At 37.0% G+C, this 6057-nt stretch overlaps 1 long non-coding RNA gene across 1 annotated transcript; it reads left to right on the top strand.

The window, feature by feature from the left end:
* Nucleotides 1–353: 353 nt before the first annotated feature.
* Nucleotides 354–5571, top strand: LOC138851911 (uncharacterized). Its single transcript, XR_011391490.1, has 3 exons — nucleotides 354–568; nucleotides 1007–1298; nucleotides 4003–5571. It is a non-coding gene; the product is annotated as an uncharacterized lncRNA (long non-coding RNA).
* The last annotated feature ends 486 nt before the right edge of the window (nucleotides 5572–6057 follow it).

Here is a 6057-nt window from a genome sequence, read left to right as displayed (position 1 = left end):
ACATGGCGCAATAATTTCGGGGTGAACCATATAAGGTCAAGGTGTCTGACAGAGCGAGGACTATGTTTCCATTCGTCAAGCGTGGCAGACCTCTTCTTAATTCGGCAAACTCACCTGCATCATGAAGGTAAGTTGTACTTAGAAATCTTAATTCGTGATATGTAAAATTGTGGTTAAACAAAAATTGTACCTTTAAAGGTGTTGAATGTTCTTAATCGCTTGAAAAAAATTTACCCAAATCTTAATTCGTGATATGTAAAATTGTACCTTAACATATTAATTTACCTCATTTAAACTTAACAAGTGGAAATAATGAAGAGGTTGGAGTATACGAGTGAAATTCTTACCAGACAATGAGTGAAATTTTTACCGGATAAATGTGTTAATGAGTGAAATTCTTAACAGAGGATAAGAAAAGAATACACGCGAATTAATGAAGAGGAGAATGTCGATAATACGAAAATCATCGCAAATCAAGCGAGGAGATGCACATCACGGTGAAAGATTGACAGAATTACAAAAAGAGTGGGATCACATAGATGTATTATGGTAGAGGCTGTAAAAACAGGTATGTATCCAAATTGTGACCAGTACCTTATATTTTTGTCGTATTATGTAAAAAATTGTTGGGGGTGAAAGATTTTGTTCTATTAATCGTTGTATTGCTGAATACCGAAGCGAGGAAATCTTAATATGTAAAATTGAGATCAGTGCCTTATATTTTTTTTTGTATTAACGAAATCTTGTTATGCAAAATCTTGTTATATAAAATTGTTGGTGGTTCTTACCAGACATTAATTCATGTTATGTAGTGAAAGATTTTGCTCTATTAATATTAATTCGTAGTATGTAAAAATGTGACTAGAGCCTTATAGGTGTTGTTGTTGAGGAAAAATGTTTATTAATCGATCAGTATGTGAATACCGAGACGAGAAAATATGTAAAAATATGGAATATGAATTGGAGATACTTTTCCTCGTACGAAATACACCTGGTACTTCTGCAGCTGTGAATGACTCTGAGAGAGCAGGTACTTCACATAATCCAGGGAGTAATGACGCACATCCTGGAGGTGCGACCGAGAATGAACCTGAGAGTGCAGGTTGTTCTGCTAGTGTTGGTACCTCACAACACGGAGGTGCAGCCTGGAATGTGGATACATCTGTCACCGTTAATGAAGATGAGAGAGCAAGTATCTCACATAGTCTGGGGAGTAATGTCGCACACAACAGTGGAGGTGCGACCGTGAATGAACGATGAACATCCAGAAATTATCACATACGTCCAGAATTTTGGAGGTAGGCACAAAGTGAGGAAATATAATGTCCCTTCAACTTATCAGAGAGATTAAGAATGTATTTGCATGCTTATAGGGATTATTTTATAGGTCAAATGCGAGATATGTATGATAGATCACCTCTGGCAATGTCACTCAGAATCCATCCGATTATAGTTATTAGGACATTACGCCAGAACATATTAGGTGATGATCAAAATGGACAATTTGTGATAAATTTAGTGTTTTAGTTAGTAAGTGAAGAGGAAACCTCTGAAGTATTTGATCGATGGGTGGGAACGATATTAGAAATTTATGAGACAGAGTTGCAAAATCAGGAAGGGTTCATAGATCTAAAGGAATCTTTGAGCATAGAATATGTCAAGGTAGAATTCAGAGTGCAAATGGGATCATATGTGGAATATCCCAAGAAACTACGAGGGAGCCAATATATCTTTAATCCAGATATTAATTATGGATTGTGTGTACTGCGTGCTTTTGCTGCCTATCATTGTCACAAAAAGGGTATGAGATAGGAAAATATTTCCAAAGTTGTAAATCCTAAGAGAGAGTGTCTTAGTCATGCAAAATCTTTTACAGATAATTTTCCCATTACACGTGATGAATTAGGTCTATTAGAAAAGGAAAATAAGGTGTCATTATTCGTCTATCAATTAAGAGAGGATAAAGATGGGTCATTTGTGGCTATGTGCCGTAAGGGGAATAAGAAATATAAGGACATTATGTGTGCCTTATTGATGAATGAAAGTCATTTGGTTTCAGTCAAAGATTTTCACGGCTATATTAGAATGATAATGACAGAAAAAAAAGGTGATGATAAGAAGCACTGCCATAATTATTTGATGAAGTTAAATATCCAGGAAGAGTTAGATATCCACGAAGATGGATGTAAAATCGGACTCTCGTATTCCGCCCGGAAGGAACAACTGTACACTTTAGATATTTTAGTGATACACATTCCAGCGAATACATCGGTGTATTCGATTTCGAATGTGCATTAGATACCACTCTCCCGGCAGGTAAAACTGAGTCACGCCATAAAGCCATTGCCTATTGTTATATTATATTTGATCACACAGGTGAAATAGTGTGCATGAAGAGTTATAAAGGGAAGGATGCAGCTAATCATTTCATTTTAAATGTCAATGGTGAATGGAGTAAGATAAAGTTTAGAAGAGAGTATCATGTAATCCATATGACAGAGGAGGATAAGACCAGACATGATTCACAGATCACTTGTGAATTATGTAGTAACACCTTCAAAGATGCCAAAGATAATCATAAACATCATGACCACACTTTAAAATTCAATAATTATATTGGTGCATATTGTGGTCGTTGTAATTTGCAGTGTAAAGATAAGAGTGAGAAATTATTATTTTTTTGTCATAACATGTCGTATGATTTAGGAATAATTTTAAAGGAATTGCAGGTTGATAAATATGAAATTAAACTTCATTCGAAACAAGGACTCAAATTCTTGAAAGTAGACATAGGTAAGGTTAGGTTTCAAGATTCTCTGTCTTTATTAAATGGATCTCTTTCCACGTTAGCAGATCAACATATCAAGGCAGGTAAATCATTGAAATAAACAAAGACTATTCTGAAAGATGTGCCTCAGGATGTGTTGCCTTTATTATGTAAAGGAAAGCAAGTCCTGTGCTACGATTATATTGATAGTTTAAAGAAACTCGATGAAACAAAATTACCGAGTAAAGAACATTTTTGTAATTCTTTTAGAAATAGTGCAATTAGCCAGGAGGATTATGACCATGATGCTATGAAAGTATTTGACTTGGGAAAATGTAAGAGTTTAGGAGATTACTTGATGTTGTATCTCAGACAGATGTTGGATTGTTAGCCGATGTCTTCATGGAGTGGCGTAAAACACTCAAAGATATTTATAAGCTCGATGTTAGTAATTACATAAGTTTGCCTTCTTTCAGTTGGGACGCATTCCTATTGGAAACTAATGTGAAATTCGATATAATATATTCCAATGAATTATACGACCACATTAAAAGGAATCTCAGAGGAGGGTTCACATGTACAGTTAATCAATATACTAAAGTAGATAATCCCTTAATCCCAATTTTGATGTTGAGAGTGGAATGGGTACTCACATTTTATATCTAGATTTTAATTCTTTGTATGCTAGTGCAATGGTTGAAGCTCTTCCACAGAATGGAATAAGAAAATTATCGAATGAGGAGAAGAATGATTTCCTCGATGTGGGATTAAGAAATGTTTCCTGTGAGGGTCAAAAGGGATATTGGATAGAATGTGATACCAAGCCCGTGTCCCCTGAGGTAGATAGATGTACTGATGAACTACCCTTGGTATTATCACACATGAATATATCACAAGAGATGTTGTCTCCTTATTGTGAATCTGTATTGAAAAATGAAGGTAGAAATATACTCAAATCTAATGCGAAATTAGTGGCAAGTCATTTACCTCAGAAAAATTATATGGTCAGTCTAGATTTGCTACAGTTACTAATGGAACTTGGGTTAGAGGTTGAAAAGGTGCATGCAGTATATGAATATACTCAGTCAAATTTTTTAGAACCCTTCATAACAACAAATATCACACAGAGAACAGCCACATAATGTCCCATCAAGTCAAAAGCATTCAAATTAACCAATAATGCTATTTTTGGGAAAATTAAGTAAACAGACCTAGATCAAGCCTTCCTATTCCAGGGTTGCAGGATTGCCAGATATCTCTGTTTCCATGCCCGAGGGACTGTCCTGTCCAGGAGCTGAACCCGGGACCTCTCTTCAACGTCTTATAGATACATCAAGAATGAGAAAGGATTTATTAAAACCACCAAAGATCCTTTCCTAAAAAATATCACACATTTGAATCAAGACAGAGTGATTTGTACATTCACCAAATCGAAATTAGAAGTTAAACAACCACTATCTCGGTTTTCAAATTCTTGAGATTGCCAGAAAGAAATTGTATTATTTTTTATATAAAGTTTTAAAACAACATTATGGTGATGACGTAAAACTCCTGTATACAGACACCGATTCCTACATTTTTAGCTTGAAATGCAAAGATTTGCGTGCTGAGTTAAAAAGAGAACCTTTGTTAGGATATATGGATTTTTCAAATTTCAGTCCTGATCATCCCTTGTATGATAATAGTTTACTGAATTCTGAAATGTGTGAATATAATATTAGTGAGTTGGTAGCTCTGAAAGCTAAAATGTATTCTGTAAAGATTGTTGGAATATCAAATACTGTCAGTAGAGCCAAGGGTATCCCGTCACAGTTCACGCCATTATTAACTCATGCATGATATAAGAATCTTTAAAGAAATGTAGATAGGGAAGTATTCACTTGTAAGTCTAATAGCAATGTAAAAGGTGAAATATGTACAGTAAAGAATAAAAAGAGAGGATTGTCAGCCTTTGATGATAAAAGGTATCACTTGAATACTAAGCAATCCTTGGCTTATGGTCACCCTGATATTCCACCATCTTAACGTAGCAGAACAGTGTGATCCCACAATGTTTTCCCAAGTTGATGATTTTAGTTGTATATAATCTTTTGTATTAACGAAAAATTGTGTTACCAGAAATTTGTTATATATGAAAATAAAAATAATGAAAACATTGTGTATTAGTGTTATCCTGCATTTAAGTTAATGAGAGGATACAGAGTGACCCAGCTTGATGAACCTGAACACATCTGTTGACCTGTGTTTACTGGTGATGACGTCATGGGTGGCTATCACGTGACGCCACACCTGGCATGAACAAACATGTTGTACTCCCGTAGGGGTGGTTACCCATGGGGTGGATGTACAAACGTGATGCAATATTCTGGGTAGTGGGGTCACGCATGTTTAAGTCAATAAGAGGAAGTTACTTGTTTCAACCTGTACTACCCAAGGGGGAAGACCATGCCCCATAGGGGGAACCTTTACCATACCCCCCACACCATTCTGAATGCTTACTCCCACAGAGGGGGACCTCAAAATTTGAATCGAGGAGATTTTGAAGGGTACCCATAGGGAGGAACTCAAATCTTTTTGTTTGTATTATTGAAATTTGGCAACCCTGTATAATTTTGGAAAAGTGGTTAAAATTGGACATTAGGGGGGAGTGAGGAGGTCTTATCATAGGGGTACACATATGGGCAACCTTTGCCACACCTCATATGGGTAAACCAAAAAAATAAAATTCGAAAAAAAATCTAATAAAAATCGAAAAAAAATTGAAAAATTCGAGAAATAAATCGAGGAGCGGGGGCGATTCGGGAGTAAAGTGGGGGGAGGGGGCTGGCGGACGGGACCGGAAGTATGGGGATCGGAAGTGGGGGACCGAAAGTGTGGGGGAGAGACCAGAACCACCTCCATTTTGAGGAGCTCAGTAGCCAAGGACACTACTGAGGTAGTGTCATGTGAAGACACAGTCGAGGTAGTGTCATGTGAAGACACAGTCGAGGTAGTGTCATGTGAAGACACAGTTGAGGTAGTGTCATGTGAAGACACAGTTGAGGTAGTGTCATGTGAAGACACAGTTGAGGTAGTGTCGTGTGAAGACACAGTCGAGGTAGTGTCATGTGAAGACACAGTCGAGGTAGTGTCATGTGAAGACACAGTCGAGGTAGTGTCAGTCTCTGTGAGGACACAGTGAGGTAGTGTCAGTCTCTGTGAGGACACAGTGAGGTAGTGTCAGTCTCTGTGAGGACACAGTGAGGTAGTGTCAGTCTCTGTGAGGACACAGTGAGGTAGTGTCAGTCTCT

This window comes from Cherax quadricarinatus, unplaced genomic scaffold (genome assembly GCF_038502225.1).
Source record: "Cherax quadricarinatus isolate ZL_2023a unplaced genomic scaffold, ASM3850222v1 Contig2764, whole genome shotgun sequence".
Taxonomy (NCBI): Eukaryota; Metazoa; Arthropoda; class Malacostraca; order Decapoda; family Parastacidae; genus Cherax; species Cherax quadricarinatus.
The sequence above is the reverse complement of the archived record's forward strand: the minus strand, read 5'-3'. Positions and strand labels throughout refer to the sequence as shown.